We start from the raw sequence: 10,807 nt of genomic DNA, 5'->3' as shown, positions 1-10,807 counted from the left end.
GGAAAGCAGCCGGTGAGGATCAGGTAACAGCAGATTTGTTGAAGGACGGAGGAGAGATTGTGCTACAAGAACTAGCCACCCTGTATACGCAATGCCTTGTGACGTCGAGAGTACCAGAAGCTTGGAAGAACGCTAACATTATCTTTATTCATAAGAAAGGAGACGTCAAGGACTTGAAGAATTACAGACCGATCAGCTTATTGTCCATTGCCTACAAGGTATTTACTAAGGTAATCGCTAATAGGATCAAGGCAACCGTGGAATTTAGTCAACCAAATGATCAGGCAGACTTTCGTAAAGGATACTCGACAATAGACCACATTCACACTATCAATCAGGTGATAGAGAAATGCGCAGAATATAACCAACCCCTATATACAGCCTTCATTGATTACGAGAAAACATTTGACTCAGTGGAAACTGTGATAGCGTCAAGTGCATGACGCGTCACTCTGCCATGACGCGCACTGATAGCAGCAGCGGATAAGCAACCGCTGCTTACGAAAGAAGTGTCAGACCAATAAACGCTGATTCCTTGTCCTGCACCGGTCTTGGCTGGTTCTCTGCTGCGGCCGCTCGGCTGCCGCACGCTACTATATTTCACTGGCGACGAGGATGGGATCGAGGCGGCTGGCTGCTTTCTTCGGTTGCTGCTGAAGACGACTGCCTGGCGGATGCTGCAATGGCGAAGGTGGGAAAAATTGATACTTTTGACGAAAGGAGCGACAGCTTCGAGTCCTACTTGGAAAGATTTGAGCTTTACGTCTTGGCAAATGATGTGGCTGAAGGCAAGAAGCTAGCCGTATTCCTGACTGTAGTAGGACCTCGAGTGTATGAAGTATTGAAGAACCTGCTACTTCCAAATTCCCCTGGCAGCAATACGTATGACGAGGTCACGGCGCTACTGAAAACCCACTACAGTCCCCGAAAGGCCGTGATTGCGGAAAGATGCCGATTTAACCGAAGATTGTAACTTCAGCAAGAGACTGTAGGCGAATTCATTGTGCAGCTGAAGCACCTGGCCAGAAGTTGCGAGTTTGGCGAATTTCTCGACGAAGCGCTTAGAGACAACCTAGTCGCCGGGCTACGCTGCGTCGACACTCAGCGTGAGCTGTTAGCAGCTGAAAAGCTGTCGTTAGAAGAGGCGTGCAAAATTGCGTTAAATCGAGAACTAGCTACCACCCAGACTCAAAAAGTAAAGCTAGAAGAGCTGCAAAGTATACCACAAAGGCGCTGGGGACTAGAAGTTGATGTTCTGAACCATGGCGACCGTGCTAAGGACAACTATCGAAACAAGACTGAGCCCGCAGAGTGTTCCCGTTGCGGTAAACGCCATGCGGCCAATAATTGCCGATATCGCAAGTACAAGTGTCATAACTGCGGTGAGCAAGGTCACTTGAAGTCAAAGTGCAGGCAGCGCACAGGCAAACCGAACGCGCTTAATGCGATCGATAGCTCGACCGATGAGTCTGACGAAGAGCAAGAAATGTACAGTATGACAACAAATAAGTCTGCATACTATGTCACAGTTCTCGTGGAAGGACAAGCCGTAAGGATGCAAATAGACACAGGGGCGTCCGTCACCGTCATGCACTTGACGCTATCACAACTGCCGAAATCAGTATTTCATCGCAAGCTTCCCCATCCGACAGTAACGACGGCTACGGTCCCTTTACGAACGTACACAGGAGAACTAGTGCCGGTCGTAGGGTCCGCTGATGTGCGTGTTGAGCACGCTAATCAAACTGACGTTCTACCTGTTCTGATAGTAGATGACGGTGGGAAAGTGTTGCCGTGTCTGCTTGGCCGGAACTGGATGAGGAAGGTGAAATTAAACTGGCAGGAAGTTCAAGCTATACAACAAGACGACGCCATGGAGGAACTTAAGAAGAAGTTTCAGGCTTTGTTCTCCCCGCAGATCGGGCTGATAACTGGCTACAAAGCACAGGTCCTCTTGAAGCCAGACAGCAAGCCAGTATTTTGCAAGGCCCGTCCCGTGCCTTTTGCACTCAAGCAAGCTCTGTCTGAGGAGCTAGACGCCTTGGAACAGGCGGGGGTACTGAAAAGGGCCACCAGAAGCGATTGGGCGACTCCTTTGGTAGTGGTACCGAAAGATGGAGGAGCAAAAGTGCGGTTGTGCCGTGACTGCATGGTCACGGTGAACCCTGTGCTGCTGACTGAGCATTACCCGCTTCCCTTGCCAGAAGATTTGTTCACAACATTGGCAGGCTCAAAAATATTCTGCGTCCTAGACCATGCTACCGCTTACCAGCAAGTGGAACTTGCCGAAGATGCAAAGACGATTTTAACTATAAACACCCAACAAGGCCTCTACCAGTACCAGCGGCTCCCTTAAGGCATCGCAAGTGCTCCTGCCACATTCTAGTCGCTCATGGACGGGCTTCTCAAGGGTATCCCTCAAGTAGGGTGTTATATTGATGATGTCATCATTGGAGGTTCAAGTGCGAATGAATGTCGGCAAAGGCTGGAAGAAGTTTTGACATGATTGCAGGAGCACAATGTGAGGCTGCGCATGGAAAAATGCAAGCTCTTTTGCAGTGAAGTCCGCTATCTGGGCCACAAAATTTCAGCGCATGGAATAAGCCACTGGGATCGAAAACAAGGGCAATAGAGCATGCACCGGAGCCTACAAATGGTACTGAACTGAAGTCTTTCCCGGGAATGGTAACATTCTACTCCAAGTTCCTATCGAACTTAGCGACTGTGGCTGCGCCGCTCTACGAGCTTCTGAAGAAGGGCACTCGTTGGAAATGGGCAGGTGAGTGTTCTCGCGCGTTTCGAAAAACAAAGAACTTGCTCACGACCAGTTCGGTACTTGCTTACTACGACCCGAAGCAACCCTTGGCTCTAAGCTGTGATGCGTCGCAGTATGGGCTCGGCGCGGTTCTTTTCCACATACTTCCAAGTGGCCTAGAAAAGCCAGTCGCTTTTTCTTCCAGGACGTTATCGCAAGCTGAGCGTGGCTATGTCCAGATCGAGCGAGAAGCGTTGGCAATAATCTTTGCTCTCAAGAAGTTTCATCGCTACCTATATGGGAGGGTATTCACGTTGTTCACAGATAAACCATTACTAGGCATCTTAGGGTCACGGAAGCAGGTCCCATCTTTGGCGGCTGCTCGAATGCAACGGTGTGCGTTAATACTGGCTTCTTATCGCTATGACTTCAGATATCGGAAAGGATCTCAAATGGAAGTGGCGGACGCGCTGTCCAGACTGCCTGTTGCAACCGAAAACAGCGTTGCTGAGACACGCTCGCTGTTTTTGAAACTACGCCATTGACGGCTAAAGACGTTGCCAAAGCTAGCAAAGGTAAAAACTTGCGCAAACAGTAGAAGAAGAAGGAGACGGTACAACAGGACAACAGGAAGAAAGTACTTATTAAAGCTAGCAAGTATGACGGCATTCTCAGCAAAGTCTACAGATATACACTTGAAGGATGGCGAGCACAAACCAAAGATGCTCAACTTTTACCGTACTATAACAGACGTACGGAGCGGTCGCTGGAAGCTGGATGCGTCACATGGGGAAGTCGTGTTATTGTGCCAACAAAGCTGAAAAATGTAGTGTTGAATCTGTTGCACACGGAACACCCCGGTGCTTCACGCATGAAGATGCTCGCACGTAGCTTGCTCTGGTGGCCAGGGCTAGCATTTGCCAACAACTTGTAGCATTTGCCAACAAATGCAAAATAGCGCCCCCCGTTCTCCACTCGAGCCATGGCCGTTTCCCGCCCGCTGTTGGCAGCGAGTGCATGTGGATTTTTTTTACTTTGAAAAAACGACATTTCTTTTTTGCGTGGACTCGTTTTCAAAGTGGATCGAAGTGTTCCCCTATGCGCTCTACTACAGCTGCGAAGACTATCGAGCGCTTGCGGAGTCTGTTTGCTGCTTACTGATACCCTGAGCAGCTGGTTTCTGATAACGGCCCCGAGTTTTCAGCGCAGGAGTACCAGGACTTCCTCGATGCCTGTGGCATCCGACGCACGTACAGCCCCCCATACCATCCGCAGTCCGACGGGGCTGCCGAAAGGTCGGTGCAAACTGTAAAAAGGAGTCTTCGCAAGCAGCTTTTGCACGACAACAAGGAAGGTAACAGCAGATCAATGCGGGAGAGACTGGACCACTTCTTGCTGGCGGATAGGACAACCCATAACACGGCAACAGGCAAGTGTCCAGCTGAACTGTTTCTAAAGCGAACTCCGCGCACTAAACTGTCATTACTAAGGCCGTCATTTCGGGATGACATGCAAAGTAGGCAAGAAGTGCTGAAACAGCAGCATGACCAGCGGAGATCAACTTTTCGTTCGTTTAAGGAAGGAGACTGGGTATACCTGAAGACCGTCCGGCAAGAGAAGGTGTCATGGACGGAAGGGCGTATAGTGCAGCTAGTCAGCCCCGTGACCTATCTCGTAAAGACTCAGAACACAGTTCGGCACGTTCATGTTGATCATTTGCGATCGCGCAGCTGTTTCCATTATGCAGGACTGGACACCGGGGCGGAAGCCCCGAGACGACCCGACACCGAGGACTTTGAGCGTCATCAGGAGACGCTCCCCTCCCCACCACAAGAGGTTCAGCATGACGCGGACTCGGCAGTACCTCTTCTCGATGATCCACCAACCCCGACACCGCCACCACAAGACGGGCAAGAATTGCAACTGCCAGCTGCCCACATCGCACATCCTGAGGCGCAAGCTGAAGCGCCTTCCGAATCTCCACCAACACTGCGCAGAAGCCAGCGCGCCCGGAAACCACCAGACCGATATACCTCCCACGATTTCCGTCACTAAAGCTAATGAATGGAGGCGATCATCTTGGAGGGAAGGAATGTGATAGCGTCAAGTGCATGACGCGTCACTCTGCCATCACGCGCACTGATAGCAGCAGCGGATAAGCAACCGCTGCTTACGAAAGAAGTGTCAGACCAATAAACGCTGATTCCTTGTCCTGCACCGGTCTTGGCTGGTTCTCTGCTGCGGCCGCTCGGCTGCCGCACGCTACTACATTTCAGAAACCTCAGCTGTCATGCAGGCATTGCGGAATCAGGCTGTAGAAGAGTGTTATGTGAAAATATTGGAAGATATTTATAACGATTGCACAGCTACTATAGTTCTCCATAAAGTCAGGAATAAAATTCCAATACGGAAGGGTGTCAGGCAGGGAGACACGATCTCGCCAATGCTCTTCACCGCCTGCTTACAGGAGGTATTCCGGGGACTGGAATGGGAACAGCTGGAGATAAGAGTTAATGGAGAATACCTGATTAATTTGCGATTCGCTGATGACATTGCCATGCTGAGCCACTCAGGACAAGAACTGCAAAGCATGATCAATCAGTTAGACAGGCAGAGCAGAACGGTGGGGCTAAGAATTAACATGCTGAAAACCAAAACAATGTCCAACAGTCTAGCAAGAGAACAGCAGTTCGCAACTGGTAGCAAGGTGCTGGAAGTAGTAAGAAAATATGTCTACTTAGGGCAGGTAGTGGCCGCAGAACCGGATCATGAGAGGGAAATAACTAGAAGAATAAGAATGGGGTGGAGCGCATATGGCCGGTTCTCTCAGAGCATGAATGGTAGCTTACCAATATCCCTGAAGAGAAAATTATACAACAGCTGTATCCTACCGGTACTCACCTATGGGGCAGAAACATGGAGGCTAACCAAGAGGGTTCAGCTTAAGTTAAGAACAACGCAGCGAGCTATGGAAAGGAAAATGATAGGTGTAACTTTAAAAGATGGGAAGAGGGCGGAGTGGGTGAGGGAGCAGACGCGCGTAAATGACGTCTTAGTTGAAATCAAGAGGAAGAAATGGGCTTGGGCAGGGCATGTAATGCGAAGGAAAGATAACCGCTGGTCCTTAAGGTAACGGAGTGGATTCCAAGAGAAGGCAAACGTAGCAGGGGGTGGCAGAAAATTAGGTGGGCGAATGAGATTAAGAAATTTGCGGGAATATGGTGGCCGCGGCTGGCGAAGGACACACTCTAAGAACTGCTACTCCTGCATTAAGAGTAAAAGAGCCTCGCTACTCCTGCAGGTCTCAATCTACTCTCTCTACAAACGAGAAAGAGTGAAAGGTCCTTTTCACTCCTCTTGACAAAAGAGTAAAATGGCATTTCCACTCCTGCATACCCCAAGGGAGTTCAGTGCTTGTTTTACTCCTCCGCCCTTACGGCCATACAATCGTAAGGGCGCGCTAGCTTCTCGGGGCCGGCCTGCCAGCCTGGATGCCGGCGTCAGAAAAATGCACTGGTATTGTTTGTTCACGACCAAAGCTCTGGGATAGAGTATCATTAGCCAATGTCGAGTTGTTGGTAGAAGCGATAACAGCCATACAAATTTCCTCCCATAGCCGCTTTGCTGCTGCTCTGGAGTTCGCCTGGCCTCTGCTATAGCTCCGCTCCTGAAGGGGTCGCGGAAACCGAGCATATATTTATTTCCCTATGACGCGGGGTTCAGAGTAAAACGGTGCCGAGGGTAGCACCTAAGTGCTGGCCAGTTTCGAAGCGCATTCAGCTACAGCATCTATGTGAAATCGGCTAGGTTTAGCGACGACAAGGGCAGCCAGCGAGCAGCGCACAGTTCGTCGCCCGGCGCGATCGCGGGCGCCGTCGTTGCCGAAAGCTCGGCTCGCTCAATGATTCGCTCCGTAGCTTGCGAATCGCGCACGCAAGGCTGAAAAATCGAGCAGCGACTGGCCTGCGATTGAGCGAGCCTTTATGCCCACGTTTGCAGCACAGGTGAACAAATTTAGCACACATGTATGCATGGAATATCGGCTGCTTTGCGGCGATTCTTAAGCTCGTCCTCGACGCCATCATCACCGTTCGAGTGGACCCCAGCATATCTTTATTTCACTACGAGACATAGTTCACAATAAAACGTACTTACAATGCAAAGAGTAGCACCTCAGCGCTAGCCAGTTTCAAATTGCTCTCAGCTCTGGCATCGAAGTGAAACCTCCTAGGCTTAGCTACGAATACGGCAGCCAGGGAGCAGGCCGAAGCTCGTCGCGCGGCGCGCTCGCGAGCAGCGTCATAGCTGAAAGCTCGGCTCGCTCAAAGATTGGCTCAGAAACTTGCGAATTGTACTCGCAAGGCTGGCAAATCGAGCAGCTAGCGGCTGGCCTGCGACTGAGCGCACGTTCGCAGTACAGGTGAACAACAATTAGCGCACGAATGCTTGGGATACCGGCTGCGTTGCGGCCACGTTAAGGCGATTCTTAAGCTCGTCCTCGACGCCATCGTCACCATACGTGACACACAGGCTGAGAACTTGAATTCGAGTACGTGCTAAAGTAAGCTGCTCGTATTATTCGGAACAATCTGAACTCGAAAAGACAGTTGCTTCTGTCGGCTTCCATGCATGTGGGCTCTTGCTAGTGAAAGTACACTCGAACAGGATGCGGCGAGTGCGGGCCGCTGTTGCATACAAGCTAAAGTGTGAAGCAAGTATCGTCGTAGTTCCGTAACGCAGTTGATATCACAGTAATCCGCTTGTACGGGTCACATTTAAGCTCTGTTTCATGTAGATCTCCGTCGACCATGCCAGTGTCGCGTAGAGTAATGCATCGCAGCTGCTCTTTGTCCTACCGCTCGCGTCGAACATATCCTTGATATGGACCAGTTTGCGATACGGTGCGTTTCTTTGCCTTTTTTGTCGCATTTAAGGGATTTTCGCTGCCGTCAATCGAAATTGCATTCCGTCAACAGCATCGTCTGCGCCGTCGTCTGCTAGGACACCCGGAGATGGGATCACAGGATCGCAGCTTCTACAAACGACATGTCAGCAAAAGTATCTAAAAGCGCTTTGGTATTCGCATTTAATAAAGAAATAAAATAAAAAAATATAATTTGTTTTTGTTGCGAACACAATTCAAATATTAGTTATAAAAAAAGCGCATTTGTAGGTTTTTTCAACGAAGCAAAACTGCAGCCGTCGTCACGTTTTGTGTTATTTGGGTTTTCGTAGCATTGTTTGAGTGCTCGTGCGGTGGACGTGTATGAAGAACACAAGTGTGTTTTGGAAACCAACGACGAGAATTACGCCCTATCAACACTGGTGATTTTGAACGGGTAAAGCCCTGAAGAAAGGTAGCGCTACGACTTCTTGTCATCTGGAGAGGCAACGAAGAAGAATGTGCGGTTTTGCTAAGCCTTGATGAGCCGTCTGAACGGTGAGTCCCGTGTACGTTTCTTTACTTCTGATCTCTATTCGCACGCGTTATTAGTGTGCGCCTATATAGGGATGGCAGTGCAGGCAGTCTGCGTGCGGTTGCCTCAGCTATAATGCGTTAACGCCGATTCACACGACGGTCCGTTCGCCCGCGGCCCGCGCACTACGTATTCGTGCGTCACCACATTGAGAGGCGCGCTGTCGGCCGCGGCAGCGGGCGAACGGAAAATCGTGTGAATCGGCCTTTACCAGAAAAGAACGGGCGTATAGGCCGCATGGCAACTGTTGCTCCATAGTCTCTATCTGCGTTTAGTACTCGGGTGCCGCGGTAAATAAAAATGCCACCAGTTATCACAACAGAGTTATGCGGTCGCTTGCTAGCGCTGCGAAAAACAACAGACAAAGTTTACTACATTCCAATAGCATAGATTTGTGCTACGTAGGAGAGGATGATGAGCGTGCAGTGCCACGTTAGAGAGCGCTCTTGCTAGGCCAGCTGCGGACAGACAAGGGAACTGACAACGGTCGAGTTGCCTCGCGGCTGGTGCCCGTCGGATTGATTTGTGCTACTTAGAAGATGACGATGAGCGGCAGTGCCGCGCGACAGAGCACTCGCGCTAGGCCAGCTGCCAACAGACAGTGCTCAGTGTGTGTACTCGTGGGATTAGTGCTTACGCCTTAATATTTGTCATACAATTTTTTCGGGGACAATGATCGCGTGTAAAAGGCTGGGGCATATCCCTTGCCTAGTCATTTGTAAATTTTTATCTGTGCTTCCCCATTGAACAGAATTTGACACAGTATTATGTCAAAGTTAGATCGTTCTTGCGTCTGCCCTGAGGTGTAGGTGTCGATGCTTCCTCGCCTTCAGATTTTGAGAACTGTTTGGGATGCAACTGCGCACTTATTTAGGATTTCAAGCTTTTTGCTATATCCCTCGTTTGTGCGGCCCGCTTTCAAGTCGTTCGCTATATCGGTGATGGTTTGTTATTGATTTTCACTTTCTCTTATTTATTCTTGGTTGACTGCCACCAGCTGTGCTGCCGGCGATTCTCCGCGCTCGGAACTATTCCCAGGCACGAGACCCTACCCACAGACCTCCCTGCACCACACTCACCAGTTTTCTTCGGTATTTTTTTCCCTTGCTCTTACTTGCATTGCCACTAGGCAGTTTTTATTTCTGTGCAGATTTGTTAAATGCAATACCAATTTTCGTTTCATGCTGTGATGTGAGATATCGTGCTTCTTGCTAATGAATGCATGCCTTTTCCATCCTCTCATCATTTGTGCAAAGCAGACGGGTCTACTGGTCGCTACGTTCAATTTAAAAATACCTTCGGTGCTGCTGCAAAGCACCCTAGTAGTAATAAAATCCTGTGCATGCTATATTCGAATAGTTACGCTCTTTTCATCATGCATAAAAATAGTGGTATTCCAGCCTGCTCATCTTTCTATGCGGGTGTGACAGTCATGTAAATCTACTGAAAAAATGTATATCGGTGCATCACATACAATCTGTTCATTTCTTTTGTCATGGGCCCTCTCATTGCTTTTTGTGTTCCTATGTTACTACCTTATTCTAATTTATGAAGCAGTAGACAATTTCTTCTCTTGTCATTCATGACATTGTTACGGCCACTGACAACAGTTGCTCTGACATATTTATTTGCAGTTGCCAGCTGCCAGTATCTACTGGGCCATTCGTGCTTCCAGCTTTTGGCTGTGCTATCTCTCCTCAGCTGTTTGTGGTAGGTATTGTTTTCCAGTGATGCATACCTTACCTGCCTATTTAGAAAAATTTCGTAGACATAGGCTCACAGCCGGGTTTAGAAATGCATGCAGAGCTCTACGTGCACTTAGCAGCAGTACCTCCCTGTATAATCACATGAATCTGATCCTGAATTACATGAATGTAATTACATGATCTGTATGAAATAGTCGCTCATGAAGCTTTTGACTGCTGCTGTTAACATAATGGAATTTACACTGCTTCAGGTGCAGAGACTATTTCACACATGTTGCCTCTTATGCATATGTGCCCTCTGAAAGGACGAACATATTCCTTTATCCCTTTAAAAAACATTGTGTTCTATCATGATGCTTTATCGGTATTTCTGGTGTATAGACCAAAATGTCACTCAGTATTGTAACATGAAGCGGGAACTCAGTTTGTCCAATGTTTTAGAGGTAACATGAAGCGGGAACTGAGTTTGTCCAATGTTTTAGGGGTCCTAAAACATTGGACCAACACAGTTCCCACCCGAGTTATTGATCACTTCGCTCTCGCCCTACCATAAGCTTGCCGTCCAGGTTGGACAAATTGATAGAGCGACTGCTCCTGTGAAGTGGTGGTTCTGAGTTCGAACACCGGACCAGGACGAATCTTTCTTTAACTACGAAGTTTCTGTGAAAGCTGTATAGCTTTCCTTTGTAGCCATTTGGCTGTGCTCGAGTGGATGTCAATGAGTAATTACTCCTTATTACAGGTCTTTTGTCAACGCCAAACTGATTCAGTAGCAACAAATAGTAGAAGGGTAAAAGCATGCTGCTCCCAAAAATTCGTTAAGCATGTTATAAAATGTATGCTGTATTGTTTTAACTGCTGCAAAGAAA

The 10,807-nt window shown here is 48.8% G+C and overlaps 1 long non-coding RNA gene across 1 annotated transcript; it reads left to right on the top strand.

Annotated features, from left to right (window-relative positions):
• Positions 1 to 7,904: 7,904 nt before the first annotated feature.
• LOC149334698 (uncharacterized) lies at positions 7,905 to 10,269 on the top strand. Its single transcript, XR_016284787.1, has 3 exons — positions 7,905 to 8,195; positions 9,230 to 9,323; positions 9,867 to 10,269. It is a non-coding gene; the product is annotated as an uncharacterized LOC149334698 (long non-coding RNA).
• Positions 10,270 to 10,807: the final 538 nt, after the last annotated feature.

Source organism: Amblyomma mixtum, chromosome 8 (assembly GCF_055824585.1).
Source record: "Amblyomma mixtum isolate Tamu chromosome 8, ASM5582458v1, whole genome shotgun sequence".
NCBI classification, from domain to species: domain Eukaryota; kingdom Metazoa; phylum Arthropoda; class Arachnida; order Ixodida; family Ixodidae; genus Amblyomma; species Amblyomma mixtum.
This window is presented reverse-complemented; position numbering and strand designations above follow the sequence as displayed.